Here is a 16,621-nt window from a genome sequence, read left to right on the forward strand (position 1 = left end):
TGTATGTGCTATTTTCCCCCCAAGGAACATAAGTATATTAAATCTATCGGTGAGTGTTTCTTGAGGCGGTATTGTCCACAAGGAGTATTAGGACATAAATGTACTAATTTTACAATGAACTGCACAGAGTATTGTCAGTTTTATATCTCTGCCAGTACTACATGTGACTCCTTTTTTTATTAACTAATTTCCTGAATTTGCTATCCATTAGCTGTTCATTGTGGCCCATGGTTCATTTCTGCCTTGTTTTGATTATAAGTGAGGTTGCGTATCTCTTCATTTACTTAATTTAATTTCCCTTTTCTGTGAATTGGGTCTCTTGCCCTTTTCTTGTAAGAAGTTCCTTGAAAGAATTCTTGTGGCGTTCCTTGTAGATTCTAGAAATGAATCCCTTGTTAGCTGTGGATATTGTGAATACTTCTATTCCAGTAAGTCATTTGTCTGATAACTTTGTCTGTGGTGCCCTTTATTAACATCAACTACAGAATCTTTAATTATAATGTAGTTGAACTCATAATTTTTAGTACTAGTTGTGATTATACATTTTGAGTCATTTAAGAAACCCTTCTGTATTCTGGGCTCACATGGCATCTTTTCACTTTTTTAGCTTTATAGGTTTACTCTTGGGTTTTTAAATAATTTGGAGCTTAAGATATGAGGTGTAAATTCATTTTTAAAAATATGTTCATATTGTGGGCTAGTCAGTTTCCTCAACACTGCTTACCAAATACTCCACTCTTTCTCCACATTTTTGGTGCCACCTCTAGCATGAACATGTACATTTATACGGATCACTTTCTAAGATCTATATCTTGTTCGGGTGGCTTATTTGTGTGTTACTGGGTCATTGATTTTTAAATTACTAGGGCTTTGAAATATGCCTTATCTTGTTATATGTACATTTATGACTTGATCTTATTAGCATAACTGATATAACTTTGAAAGTTCAAAAGTAGTTGAATTATTTTAGGTGTCTTTCTTGCCTGTATTCTCATGTGTATTACCCGGTGGCTCAGAAGGTAAAGAATCTGCCTGTAGTGCAGGAGATCTGGGTTTGATCCCTTGGTCAGAAGGATCCTCTGGAGAAGGGAATGGCTTCCCACTCCAGTATTCTTGCCTGGAGAATCCCATGGACAGAGGAGCCTGGCAGGCTACCGACCATGTGGTTGCAAAGACTTGGTACAGGACTGAGCGACTAGCAATTTCACCGTAAACCTTTACATCTACAAACATTTTCTAGAAATATGTTTACTCTTTTGGGAACATTATTTATTTAGTAACAATTTAATTTAATCCTAACATTCCCAACATTCCATTTCTTTTCAGTTTTATTATTATTATTGTTGTTTAGTACTGATGGCAGCCGTTCATGCTTGGTCATCTTTGTGGGGCAGTGGGTCTCACTTCCAAGTCCCTCTTTTTTCTTCAGTGCCCTGCGCATGCACATAGAGCTGGGATGTGCATTACCGATCTGGCTTTTGAATGAATGTTTTATGAGATGTGATGCCATAATACATGGCTGAACACTCTTGAAAGCCCATTAATTATAGATGTGCCTTTATTATTGGGAAGACACTGCCAGTTGCAGCTCAGGTTTTCTCCAAGTTTACTTTGCTTCACTCTGTTCCCAGTTCATGGGGTCTCATTCCTCCTCCAGTTTCCTATATATGTCACACCAAATGCTAGGTTGCTTTGTTTGATAAGTGGGTATTTACATGCCTTTGAAGAGTAAAGTGTACTTTTTCCTTAGTATACATGGGATGAAACCATGTTGTGCATAACACGGCTTATTATAAATAAGTTAGAAATTATTGTGGGGACAAGCTGTGGTCTCAGATAGTATATGACGTGGTTCATCTAGGCCCTCTGGTCCACGAATGGGCGACAGGTGTATTTTTCTTTTGTCTGCTCTTCTGAAGGTGCTTTATGTATATAGGAGAGAGGAGAGTGAAAAAGTTGGCTTAAAGCTCAACATTCAGAAAACTAAGATCATGGCATCTGGTCCCATCACTTCATGGCAAATAGATGGGGAAAGGTTTCTGCTGTATACCAGTCTTCATGGTAAATTTTTTTTTTTTTAATTTTTCAATGTTTTAATTGGAGCATGATTTCTTTTGCAGCATTGTGTTGTGTTCTGCTGTGCAACAGTGTGAATCACCCATAGTGTACATACCTTATCCCTCTTGAGTCTCCTCCCCACCCCCCATCCCAGCCCTCTGGGTCGTCACAGAGCCCTGAGCTGAGCTCCCTGCGCTGCATGCTACACGGCAGCTTCTTGCTGCCGATCCTTTTCTTATATGTCAGTGCTTCTCTCAGTTCGTCCCACCCTCTCCCTGCCCTCCCTGTGTCCACAGGTCTGTTCTCTGTATCTGTGTCTCTATTTCTGCTCTGCAAATAGGTTACAATGTGGAGTATGACACAGTGCCTGACCTCAGAAAGATATACAAATCATTAATCAGAACCTAGAATATGAAACACTTTACAGCAGTCCATTGTGATAAATAATAGTAGAGAGGGGGGAACCAAGGAGGGAGTAATTTGTTCTTTCTTCTTTCTCTCTTTTTTTTTTTCTTTCTTGTTTGGGAGGAAAGAATTCATGCAGGAGGTGATTTTGGTGCTGAATATTGGAGGGACAGGATTATTTACCAGGCTCAACAGGAGGAAAAAAAAAAAAAAACAGAAGAAAGCCCAGGTTCAGAACCCAGAAGAGCTCAGTTTGTGAGGAACACCAAGTCTATGGGAGTGAAACAGAGAGGTCATGGTGCAGAGGGGAGGAGAGCAGAAGGTGCATCTTGGTTCGGATTCTTGGTCCAGCCCTGTCTAGGATCATGCATACCAGCACTGTGGAATCATCAAAAGTGAAGTAAATGCTTAAATCAATGCCCTAAGGTGTGTGAAAAGAAAGCAGAGAGAAGCCCCACGGCTGTTAAAATAGTCCAGGTAGAAATAATGAGGACCAGAACTAAGGTAATGATGGTGGGAAAGGAAAGGAGAGGATGGATTTGAGAATCATTTAGGAGAAAAAATTGGTTGCCAAGTTGATGAAAAATGGGAGAAGAGTAAGAAAAAAGAAGAAAATAACTCAGTGTTTCTGGTTGGGAAAATTCACTGGCTCAAGATGTCATTCATCAGGATGGAAAACAGAAAGGAAGCAAGTTTGGAGAGAGAATAGTGAGTTCAGTTTGAAGTAAAGTTAGGGTGTCTCTGGGGCATTCAGCTGATCTTGAGAAGCCTAGATCCCCGGAGAGAAGTCAGGGCTGGAGATGTGTGTTGGGGAGTGACTGGAGCTGATGGTTCTAACCACACATACAGTTGAGATCCCCATGCAAGGACCAAAGACTGAGCAGACAAAAGAGGAGAGGGAAAAAGGACCAGGAAAATCCACAAGTACAGATGGTAGTAATATTAAGCACCAGGGTTTTTTGGTGTTGTTTCCATATGTCAGAGAATCCTTATAGTACCCCCTGAAATAATTATTGTTATTACCCTTTACAGATTAATTATTTTGAAAGCTCGGCTGAGCAGCTTACCAAATCGCCCATGTGTTAAGTAGGGAAAACGGTCAGGTGTGACCAAGGCCACAGGAAGGTCAGGTAAAGACTGAAAATGGGAGATTGGGTTTGGCGATCAGGTATTTCATAGGTAGAGGCTCTAAAGTCTAAATCTAGATGTTCTGAAGTCTAAACCTAGTGATGGATAAGAGTAGGAGCTGAGAAGCGGGGGCACCGCGGGGAGTGCGTGTGTGCGTGTGTGTCTGTGCGCACATTTCCCCGTGAGAATGTTTTTTGTGTGGCATGATAGCCAGAGCTTATATTTTTGTTGAGAAGAGTGGAGAAGTGACTGAGGTAGAATGGAGTAAAGTTCCAGAAAAGACAGGGTGGCCAGGGTCTGGAGCACAAGTTTGTCTAAGGAGGGAATAAGGACATTCATACCTTGGAGACAGGAGAGGAGGTGGGAAAGATATGTGCCACTGTGGATGAGTGGGCAGGTGGAGGCAGGGAGGAAGTTGAGAAAGTTCCTTCCTGATGGCTTAGGTTTTCACTGAGAGGTAGGAGCAAATGAAATCTGAAAGGAGGCCTTGAGAAGACAGTTGAAAGTTAGTAATAGTTAACTTGGAAAAAGGAGCTCATCGATTTAGGACAAGTATAATAATAGTCCTGTATCACTGAGGGCCTTGTTGGGATTTTGTTAGTGGGGATTATATGCCAGTAGTGAATTTTGTTTTATTTTTTCTTTTGGTTGATACCCTAAAATGAATACCATGAATGACCTTCAAAAATAAAACACACAGGCCTTGCCTGAAATGTTAAGCTTAGGTGGTGATTTAAGGAAGCTTAAGGATGTTGTGGGGGGAAGGAAAAATAAGAGAGGGAACAAAAATTGACTTTAGGGAACTTGTGTCCTAGTCTTAGTTCTTCCATTAACAGAGGATGGGCTTAGGGAAGTCCGCTAATCCCTCTGAGCCTCAGTTTCCTCGTCTTTCATTGGAGGAAGTTATTCTTCATGTCCCCCACGTCTCTTGTAACTCTCAGAGCTTCTGTGAGACTTGTACATCGTTGGACAAAATCAGAGTAGTTATCATTCATGAGTCCTTCTGATAACGGCTCGGGTGCCAGTGCCTTTGGAGTATTGACAGCAGGAAAGCAGGACAGCTGCCAGGTGACTGCGCCCAGGCCTCTGACTCTGGGCTGCACTTGGCAATGGGAGAGAGGTAGCAAGTCAGGAAAGGGGGAACAGAGCCTGGGGGGAGCTGGGCAAGGGCTGGACAGGAAGGTGGGTTTGCTGTGTGCCACAGCTCCCTGAAACATGACAGGTCATTTCATAAGGGTGCTCCTAGTCTTTGCACTTGTCTATGTTGTTTCTTTCCCTGTATGATTGCATTTTATTTTCACTGTGTTTGTGTCTCCTTCTTCCTTGAAAATGCTCTATGTAGGGGAGAATTCAACCGTTTCAGAAGGTTGAGCATTATTTGTAGCATCTTAGCTTATACAGCCTGTCTCCTTTCCATCTCCTTCACTGTGCCTTGCTTGTCTTTGCCCGTAGAGAAGTCAGAAACAATTGGAAGCATTTCATCATTCTTCTCGGTTAGCTGTGTTAATCCCCTGAAAGATTTATTCTTCAAGGCCGTTAACTGTTTCTGCCTCCTATTAAGAGCAGTGATGGCCTCCGAAAGCCCAGGAGAATATGGCTAGCATGAAAAGGTGAGTCCAGATGAGTTGAGTGACTCAGAGATTATTGTAGTGATTTCACAAGCCTAAGCAGGTGATAGGGCACTTTAAAATTAAGCCTCTAATTTCTCTATGATATTACATATTTGAGAGAAACTTGGGCATTTCCTTTTTTCTTCGTTAAGCTATTGCACAACTTAATGCTTGGAAAATTCTTCACAGGAAGAAACAGGGTGTAACAGCTTGTATGAGACATTTTTTGAAAAGTCACTCTTTTAGCTTAAGTTTCTGAGAATACTCCTCTCCACCGCCCACCCTCCCCTCACCCTGCTTTAGCTTCTTTTTGAAAGTGTTAATATCTCCACATAATTAAATATTCTTCAAAGTGAGACATAGTTAAAAAACTAAAACCATTGAAACATAAAATTAAAACATAGTCTATAAATGTGTTCTTCCATTTCCTGCGAAACAGCAGGAAGGATTTGCTCTCTCAAAATAAACTAAGTAGCCTGACTGTGAACTCAGAGTAGTAGAGATCAGAGATTCCAGCATCATCATACAATGGGAAGTTTTCAGTCATTTTTTTCTAACCTCAGAAAATCAAGTCTAATACTTTCTGTTGAAACACAAGGAACCAAGAGGTGTATGTACCATTTAGGAATATACCTTTGGCATACACGAAGTTGTGGTACTCTAAAGTGACTATCTCATATGTCTAGGAGAGTCTATTTCCAAGATGTATTTGATCAGTATGGGCATGTTAGACCTGCAACAACAGGAAGTGTCCTTCAGCATTAAACTTAGAATAGACAACAACCAACTGAGTTTCTATATATCCATATAGCATCTAAACTTGAACTTAAAACTTGCTCGGTCAGTGAATTATTTCATAGCTTTGCTAGTAAGAAAAGTTTAGCAGCTCATGTTGAACGTGGAACTACACTGAAGAAGGAATCTGCTAGTAATCTGAATTCTCAGGCAGGAATAGGGACATTTATTAGTATTTCTCTACTTCTAGAAACAAGGAGGGAGAGCACATTATAAAGAGAGGAAATTAGTTGTGTTATGCTGCCAGATTTTTCCTTCTGAGCTATAAGCAAGATTAGGGAGAAATATATGTGTTAAGTATTCATCTACCATTCATTTCTGAGCTGAAAGAATTTTATATTTCTCAAATAGTATAAAATAGGTTAAAAATAGGTTAACATTTTGAAATATTGAACAGTTTATATAGGAGAAATTATGTTTACATTGAGAACTTTATAGAATTTCTCAATAGACTAGTTTTTTTTTCTTTGTCTTTCAAGAAAAAGTAGAAATTTACTCAGTACTCTGTAGCCTATATGAGAAAATAACCTAATAGAGTAGACATATGTATTTTTGTAACTGATTGACTGTGTTGTACGCTTGAAACTAACACAGCATTGTAAGTCAACAATACTCCAAAAAAAATGGTAAAAAGGTAAATCTCAAAGTAGTAGACAACCCATGATCTCAGTTTCTTTCTGTTTCTTTATTTTTAACCTAAGTCTTTACATTTACAGCGAATCTCTTGTAGATAACAAATACGGGGTCTTTTTAAAAATCTTCTCTGACAATCTGTCTTCTAGTTGGTATGTTTAGATGATTCACATGTGATTATTGATAAAATTGGATTAATGTCTGAAGAAGGAATCTGCTACTAATGTCCAGCAGTTTTCTGCTCATTGCATTTCTTCTTTGTTTTTTACCCTTCTTTTACTTTCTGTGGTTTTAAGTAACACTTTATATAGTTCTGTTTTATCTCCTCTTTAAGCATATATTTCCTTTGCAAAATTTTTTTAGTCCTGACCCTGGAGCTTACAATTTATCTCACTTTCTTAAAAACAAAAACAAAATACAATAGCAACAACAACAAAACCCCCATTTTTGTGCGTATAGGTAGGAAACAATTTGGAAACATCTATACCCAGACATTAAGAGTAGTTATCTCTGAGTGGTAGGCTTCCCCAGTGGTTCAGTGATTTAAAAAATCCACCTGCAGGAGACACAGGTTTGGTCCCTGGGTTGGGAAGATCCCCTGAAGGAGGAAATGGCTACCCTCTCCAGTATTCTTGACTAGGGAATCCCGTGGACGTGGAGCCTGGTGGGTTACAGTCCACGGGGTAGCAAAAAGCCAGACACGACTTAGCGGCTAAACAATAACAACAATCTCTGAGTGGTAGGATTATAGATGATTTCCTTCTTTCTTTTTTATAGTTTTATGTATTATCTGATTTTCTTTTAAGTAACAAGTAGGTATTGTTATAATCAGAAGCAACAGGGTTCTTTTCATTTTGAAGAAAAGGAAAAGGCAAATCACAGCAAAACAAGCTGAAAAATCTCCCATGGTTCTGAAATTTATACCCTTTCTCTGCTTCTGACTTGAGGCAAGCACACTGTCCCACTCCACCAGCACTCCTTGGGTAGGAAATGGGAAAGACCTTGCCCTGGGAAGGTTGTCAATTCCTGGTCTGCACCTTCTGTGCTTATACAGTGAGATCAAAGCCTCCGAATTCCTCAGCATCAGTTCCCCCTGTAGTGTGGCATAAGACAGGTTTCCATTTAATACACAGTGAACCAAAAACCTCTGTTTCTACGTAATTAAGTTTTCTTCTACTTGGAATGTCTTTATGCCTCTTAACTGTCTTTCAAAAAACAATGAGGAGAGTAAGAGCACTCAAAAACTAAAGTATAGCTTTCCATGTAAAACTTGTAATAGTTCTTTGGTTCTGGTATCTGTAGTAATAGGTGAAGATAGTGTAACTAATGTGAGGCTGATGTTCTGTCTGGATTTGGGGGGGCACTCAGTCCCACTAGTGAAGTTTTAGAGAAAATTATCATTACGGTTTTAGAAATGTTAATTATATCCTCTGAATTTATCTGTGCATGTGAACCAAACGCAATTAAGGTTGCATGGCTCAGTGCAAACAGATACAATGTAGTTTTTTTTTTTTTCTTAATGGTTTTTAGTACCAAGCTGGATGGCATCACTGACTCAATGGACATGAGTTTGGGTAAACTCCGGGAGTTGATGATGTACAGGGAGGCCTGGCGTGCTGCGGTTCATGGGGTCGCAAAGTCGGACACGACTGAGTGACTGAACTGAACTGAACTGAACCTGCCGGGTGTTTTCAAGAAAGTCATAAATTTTGTAAAGACTGCAGTTTGTTAGTCTGTGTAATTGGGACTATTATCTTTTGCTGTTTAACTGAATATTGCTATTTAAGAAATTATGAGTAAAATTTAACAAACTTTCTGTGTAAATTCTTATGTTAGTTATTTTACAGGAAGTAGAGAAGTCAGAAGTCAAGTTTCTGGGGTGCTTACTAAGATTAGTTGGAAAAGTTGTTGAGTTTTTATGTTTGCAGTATAAAGTATATTAGCAAACTATTTAATAGATGTGTGGAGTAGAGAAGTAATTTGCCTCTTTTTAAAACTCAATTCTGAATGAAAGACTTGATAAATGGAAATATTAATGGAGAAACAACAATGACAAATCCAGGGCTTGTTACTAGGTTAGCTCATTTATCTAAGCATTACCTGTGTTGGCTTGGTGCCTTTGATCTGCTGCTGCTGGTCCCTTCACTCTGGTTTTAATTTGTCAAAGTCTGTGTTGTAACAGTTTCTCTGCCTTTTTGTTCCTCTTGTACAGCTGTGAAAATTACTTAAGTGAGAAATGGTTTGGGGGTAAGAACTGTGAATGGAGAAAAGAAATAATCCGCTCATTATTTAAATACAAGGAAAGAGGATTATCTGCAATCCTGAGCTTTTACCCCAGAAGAACTGATAGTATAAATAGGTCGTCTTAGCTTTTATAAATGTAAACCGTAATGCTTTAATAACTACTCTTAGGAAAAAGTCAAGAGGCACTAATTTTGAGGTACCTTTTCATCCTTTTACTTTGTGACGATTCCTCTGTATGATTCCTAAATTATTTGCTCTTTGAAAGAAGTATGAGCTTGTAATCAGCCCTGCCACAGATGCCCAGTATGGGATCTAGATGCAAGAGCAGTGCATTGACAAAGAGGCCGACTCCCATTTTGTGCTTTCAGGAGGTGGTTGTAAACAGCAAAGTGAAGATGTAAAAATTGCAAAAATGACTGTGGCTGTAACCTGCAAAAATACTGAGCATTAAAATAATCCTTATGTAATTGCCAGATTGATACACATTTTATAAATACATATAATGAATAAAATATATGAAAATATTTTACCTATTTGCTAAAATGAAGTTCCCCGCCTTCTTTAGTGTTTAATTCTAGATGAGTGATTCTTACATTTTAGGACATAGTAACAAAGCAACATTTCTCAGCTCAGCTCAGTTCAGTCGCTCAGTCGTGTCCGACTCTGTGACCCCATGAACTGCAGCATGGCAGGCCTCCCTGTCCATCACCAACTCCCGGAGTTCACCCAAACTCATGTCCATCGAGCAACAATTTTACAACAGTCTTAAAATATAGTTTACCAAGTAGTATTCTCACTTTCTGGATGGAACCTAAAAACCAAGCAGTAAGCTGAAGTTGAAGGCCACACAGTAGATGAGCTGTTCTTTCCTAAGTAAGCTTTCATCAGTGCTGGGAAAGAGAGCTTCTAAATCTCCAACTTAAGGAGTAAGTAGATTTATCGGAACCATACAAAATTAAGGGAATGTACATTTTCAGCTTTTCTGGAAGAAATAAACACCTCTGTACTCTAGTCTCTTTCAAATTCATCATATTTTAAGCTAAATATTATGCTAAAACTTAAGGCAACTAATTTCTTTAACAGAAATAAATTTACGTCTTCCTCTGTGAATGTGAAGATAACTAACCAAAGATAAGCCCACTTTCAACTGTCATAAGTTTACTTCTCTGTAATAAGTTTACTAATCCCAGAACTTGTTACCCTTACCTTAAAAAAATTACAGAATTTTTTGAGGTTAAAAAAATTATATAATTTTTTGAGATTTTCCTTGAAAGTTTTCTAACATTTTCCCTCCCTCCATTTAGTTATGGATGGGGGCTTTGACAGGAAGCCTCGTGTTTATTGCAGATATGATTATCTCCTGGGAAAAAGACAGGTGGAAATTGGTGGGAGACAGATTTCAGCTTAAGAAAGAGGACAGATCTCCTTTAAACAATGCAGAGCCAGACTCAGCTGCCTGGCACTGTCGAGGGCCCAGCCCTGAGGGCGCCTTGTAGGGGCTGTCCATCCTTGGCTGAGGGTGTAGAGAGACCTGAAACCTCCCATGGGAGGAGGGGGATCAGAGATGTCCTCCAAGGTCACGAAGTGCATCTTCAGTCATAAGCTTTGTGCTGGAAGAACTTTGTTCAAGTACCAGCTCTGCTGTGTACTAGCTGTGCAACTCTAGGAAAGTAATCTAGATTACTTTCTCTAAGCCTCAGTTTGCCCTTAAAATGAGAACAAAATGATGCGAGGCTCATGTGAACATAATGAATGTAAAGCACTTGGTGTAGTCATTCCTTCTGATTCTGTAGCTTTTCACTCTCTGCCCCTTTTCTGCTCTTTTTCTGCCCTCACATTCACTCTTTTGCAGTCTCTGTTTTCTCTCTCCAGTTCTCTACCTGTGTCCTCGGGCCCGCCCATGGTGCCAGGGATGCCCTGAGCTCCTTCGGCAACTTTACCATCAGTGTCCGATTCCTAGGAGACTCAGTGAACAACTGGTGCTCCTCTGTGTCCTTTAGATTTGGCATGGGGGACAGCACTGGAGATCTTAATAAAGCCAGGACACACTGCTGCATTAGCTTTCACTGCGGCACTTGCAGCTTCACAGTTGATGGCCACGAAAGCCCTGAATGGAGTTGGATATGGACAGAGAAAAAATTTTTATACAAAGCGTTATGAAGTAAAAATGTGCTGGCAGCATTTAATTTTTCCTTTATTTAAGTCTCTTTTAGGGAGTCAGGCTCCTGATTGTGAGTATTATATTTTAGAGAGAAGAAGAATATCAGGACCAAAGAGCCAGAAACATTCTTTTTAACAGGAACATTTAACATAACCTTAGGGAATTGCTGTGGGTAGTAAAGGGGCAATATAAAAATTTTATTTATTATGTGCTATTTGAAGACCACTTGCTTGACAGAGTGATAGCCCTTAGAAATGTGGTGGAAACTCTTTAGTACATCTTGACTAAAAGAGATGTGGCTATACCCTTAAAAAAATACAGGTTACTAGGGCTCAGAGGGTTAAGCATCTGCCTGTGATGCGGAAGACTCAGGTTCGATCCCTGGGTTGGGAAGATTCCCTGGAGAAAGGAAAGGCTACCCACTCCAGTATTCCGGCCTCAAAAATCCCATGGACTGTATAGTCCGTGGTGTTGCAAAGAGTCAGACACAACTGAGCGACTTCACTTTATTTGGTTTATTTAATTGCTCTGGCCCAGGAATAATCTATCATAGGCAAGTATCTGGACAGTTTAGTTTTCTTGTATTTGACAATTTTTTGATCTCTTACTCCATGCCAGGCACATTTCATTTTTAAGTAGTTTACATGAGCTAACTCTGGCAGACAGGTATAGTTATCTATACTCAGTTATCAGAAAACTGAAGTTTATAGGGCTTAAGCATTTATTCCAGATTCTATAGTTTGCAAACTGGAACTAGATCTCAGATCGCTTTTCCAGACCATGTGTTCATAATCGCTGCCTTGTCTACATTTTCTGCAGCCCTTGCTGCCTGTGTAATGGAAAACAGGGCATAGAATCGAAATCTTGTGGCAGATGATCCAAAGAGGATCATCTGACCTAACCTCTTGGCTTCTGACAGATGAGGTATGATTTCATACATGAGATATTCAAAGCCTTGTTTTTATTTATTTTTTTGATTTGATACTTCAAAGTAAAAATGATATTTTAGTTTTTTATTAGTATAAAAGTAGTAGATCCTCATTGCAGGAAAATGTGAAAATATAAGAAATAAAGAAGAAAATTGCCATAGTCTTTATAGCTTTTTGTAGCTCAGATGATTAAGAGTGGGTTCAGATTTCAGCTGTATCACTTCCTAGTGCTGTTTGACTTTGAGCAAATTTTATAGCTGACATTTCCACGCCTCAGTTTCCTGTGTGTAAAGCAAGAAAACTCAGGGTGCCTTATTTGTGCAGTAGTTATGATTAAGTGGGTTCTTATTTGTGAGGCATTTAGAATAGTGCCTGACACATAAGTGTGATACAAGTGTTGATGAAATAAATGATCATCCATGTCAATAGTCTTCCCATCTTTGGCCCCTGGAGAAAGAACTAGAGGCAGACACAGAGTGTAGGTCGTGCATTGCGGTGAACGGATAATGGACTGAGACGTGTGGAGATGGAGGCAGGGGATCCTCTGCCTCTATGTGCCTCCTTAATAATCTTAGAAATCCTTGGAAGTCTCACCTTCAAGACTGAAATGATTCTCCTCTTTCTGCTCCTTGCTTTCAGGGAGCCCACAGAAACCAAGCCTGTTTATTGAGTTTCTTCTTTTGTAGGCTAGGCCAGACGTGAATTTCCTTTCATGTGATGTTTTCTGTGGTCTGTGTTAGTTTAGTTTTTCCTTTGTTTTCTTGTGCTTTGGTGTGAAGAAGATGCCCTGTTTATAGAGCCTTGGTGTCTTTCATGTATAATGCAATCTTCAGCTAATTCTAGTTGCTCTGACCTTTTGAGAGTCTTAAATTGCTTTGTTCTAGTTTCTAAGCATTTTTGAAATATTAAAAATGTTCATGAGGGAGTGGGTCATGGGAAAACTTTTCCCAGAGTTGTTTGTCCTTAGCAAATTGTGAATTTGCATGGAGCGGTTTAATGCCGGGTTAAATTCTGCCAGGTGCAGTGGTCATTTGAACTTGAATTCCCAGTTCTTTTGATATTTAAATCCATGTTTCTCAGGCATGAAGTGGAGAGTGGGGGCCTCTTAAACCTAAGTGCCTATGTTGAGCTGTTGCTCTTTGTCCCATCAAAGGAGGGTTTTAAGTAGTTCGGGTTTGCATTGAAACACCGTGTCAATAGTAAGGATCAAAAGATTTGTCTGTTTTCAGATTTTGTCTTTGAACCAAGACTTTCCCAAAAGAACACAGGCTTGTTTTGAATATTGCCGCCTCTGGGTGTGAGTGATTATGCAAGTCAGTAGTATTTTTAAAAAATATTCATAATGGATACAGAGGTATGAAATTGCAAGAAAAACAAAAGTATTTTTTTCCAACAACTTGTACAAAGCAGCCTTTGAATGCAGGTGGTCCTCAACTTACAAGGATTTGGGATTCTTCCTCCATCTGGTGAAAGACACCATCCACCACTTGGCCATTTTCCATAATATTGGGTTGGCCAGAAAGTTCATTCAGATTTTTCTGTAACAGCTTACTGAAAAACCAGAATGAACTTTTTGGTCAGCCCAATATATCCTTCTCATTTAACTTCCACCTGCAATGAGTTATCAAACTGTCTCAATTCTGTCTTAGACCTAAGTTCCTAAATTTATCCGATATGTCTTAAAACTCTCCCATATGCTGCTCTAGTGCAGGAGTCCCAGGTGCCCGCCTTCCTGTCTCGCCCGGCCTGCTGAAGCTGCCTCCAGCCGTCCTTTCTGACCTTGACCTCCAGTGCTCTGTACACCTGAAGTCTGAGGGGTTTTTACAAAATAAAATTCAATGTGTGTGACCTGTGTAAAACCCTCCAGTGATTTCTCATCACCCTCAGAAGTTCTCCCTAAGGAATTAAAAGTCAGACCCTTTAAGAAGTCTTCAGGACCTTGCAAGAGGAAGTCCCTGCCCCTATGTAGAATCAACAGCTCTTACCCTACCCCCACCATGGCCAGCCCTCCACCCCCACCAGCATACACCAGACTCACACTCCACTTACAGCCTTGCAGGACTTCTTTCTGTTCCTCTAATCTTCTGTGTTTTCCTGACAAATCTGATGCCGAGATTACTCTCCCCCTCTGTTGCTTCACTTTTCTCTGAAGTTGTGTTAGTCACTCATTCGTGTCCGACTCTTTGTGACCCCATGGACTGTAGCCCACCAGGTTCCTCTGTCCATAGGATTCTCCAGACAAGAATACGGGAGTGGGTTGCCATCCCCTTTTCCAGGGAGTCTTCCCAACCCAGGGATTGAACCTGGGTCTCCTGTGTTGCAGGCAGATTCTTTACTGTCTCAGCTACTGCTAGCTCCTATTTCTTCTTTTTTTCTTAGCTTAAATGTAATTTCCTCTCAGGGAGTCCTCTTTACCCCATAAACTAAGTAAAGTCCCCTTGCTATTTTTTTCTGTAATACTTCCTATCTCTTTGGCATTTCACTTGTTACATTCTCATGCCTTTTTAAATAAATTATAAGCCCCATGAAGTCATAGATGTGCCTGTCTTGTTCTACACTGTATCGTAATTACCAGGCCCACAGTAGGATCTTGAATGTTTTTTGAATGAATGAACATGTTCAGATCAACCCCATATTAGTGTTTGCCAGCCACACATGCATTTCAGCCATCCCCTTTTGTTGACTTAAATTAGCTTTGCTTAATTGTACTAACTATATATAAACATGAAATAAAATATATACTCCTTATGCTTATAGTGTTTATGTAGCTGTTAAAACATTTTTAAAAATCACCAATAAATGCAAACACTATTAAACAATTAAAATTTAAATTAATGAATTTTTTTTTGCTGAGTCTTAATCACTTATGTTTATTTATTTTAAATAATATAAAGTTGTTGCCTTGGGTCCTAATAAATGCTTAATGCATAACAGCATTTTGATTTTGATAATAGTAATTCAGAAAATACCTGTTGGCAATAAATATATTATTCAAAATCACATTATGGACTTGAAGGCCTTGCTATCTCAGGACCATCAGACTGCAGCTGTGTCAGTGAGCAGTCTTTGAATTACAGTTTTAATGATTTTAATGATTTCCAATTTCTTTGCTAGTGTAGTTAGTGTCTTGTACATTCAAAGACTAGTATTCAGAGGTACTGAAATTGACATCAAACATACATCCAATTCAGTGATTACTAGAGTCAGGAAAAGGAGCACAGTGTTTGTGAAATTTGGTTCTTACAGATTTTTACAGTTTCAGCATACAGCCAAGTGTCAGACTGTTGAAGGAAGTCAATAGATAGGGAAATGACTCATTTACACTGTTTTGAAAACAACTTGAACATAATAAATCCTTTTCTTATTATTGCCTTCTCTTTGTAAATTTTTGAACCACCAGAACAAAACCTTCGTTCTACAGTACCTTCATGCCATTATGAAGATATTGTTATGAATGCCTTAATGTCATTTGACCTTCGTTTGGTGTGTCTCCATTGATTATGTATCCAGTCTGCCTCTGTCCTTTCCTTATTAGGTGAAGCAGTGAACCCAGAACTCCAGTGCCTGTCATTCTGGCGTCATGAATTCAAAGTCTTAGTGGTCAGTAAACGTCTCAAAATTGGCCTTGGTCACTGTCGTGTGTGTGCCTGCCTGCAGACTGTGTTTTTGTGATGAGGATCACTCAGCGCCAGTGGAATAATAAATGCACACCTGGGCACTGTGTTGGTAAAGGGGTGGTTAAAATGATCTGGTCTGGATTTATATCACTTTCTTTCGGATGAACACTAGGATGAAAGCACAGAATTGAAAGATTATTTTGGAGAAGTCGCAGATTCTTGAGTGTGTCTGTGGGTCTCTAGAGATCCTGAGACCCCCAATTGAGGATATTTGCTGAGAGCATTTGCAGCAGACCATGTACAAACCATAGCCAGATCACTGTGTTTATGAAAATGTTCTGGTTCATGGGGGTCATCCCCTTGGTTCTCTACGTCTCTCTAGCCTGTTACCCTGTCCCTGCATCTTAACCAAGCCCCTTCTTGATGAACGATGGAGAAGCCTTATTTTGTGGTCTCTCTGAGGCCTCAGAGACTCTCTGTTGGAGTCTCTCTCTGGCTCTTTGTGGTTCCCTAGGTGACTCTGCAGGCCTATCACTCAGAAGCACGGAGCACTTGTTGAGAGAGCATAGAAGAACATAGCAGAGCAGGTAGGGAAGGCAATGAGATTTCAAGTAAATCAGATTCTTATTCTTAATATGGAAAGGAAAAATTGATGCAGACCTTGCTGATACAGACCCCAAAGTTGAAGGCACTTTATTACATTATGGCTTTAGCCTAAGGACCTAGAAGTAACTTTTTTGCATATATAATTTTAATAGCATTATTGAGATAACATTCATATACGTACAGTTGGCCCAATAAAAGTGTACTATTCACTGGTGTTAAGTACATTCACGGATTTGTGCAAACCATCATCACAGACAATTTTAGAATATTTCATCACCCCGAGAGAAACCGTGTATCCATTATAAGTCACTCCCATTCTTGCCAAGTTCCCTAGCCCCTGGCAACCACCAGTCTACTTTCTGTCTCTGTAGATTTGCCTATTCTGGACATTTAATATAAATGGTATCATATATTATCAGGTCCTTTGTTTCTGGC

General features: G+C 39.6%; 1 protein-coding gene across 3 annotated transcripts in view; it reads left to right on the forward strand.

The window, feature by feature from the left end:
- Nucleotides 1-16,621, forward strand: part of LRRC8D (leucine rich repeat containing 8 family member D) — a 131,617-nt gene that overhangs the window by 27,316 nt on the left and 87,680 nt on the right. The gene's annotated exons all lie outside the window — the stretch shown is intronic.

This window comes from Capra hircus, chromosome 3, assembly GCF_001704415.2.
Source record: "Capra hircus breed San Clemente chromosome 3, ASM170441v1, whole genome shotgun sequence".
Lineage (NCBI taxonomy): Eukaryota > Metazoa > Chordata > Mammalia > Artiodactyla > Bovidae > Capra > Capra hircus.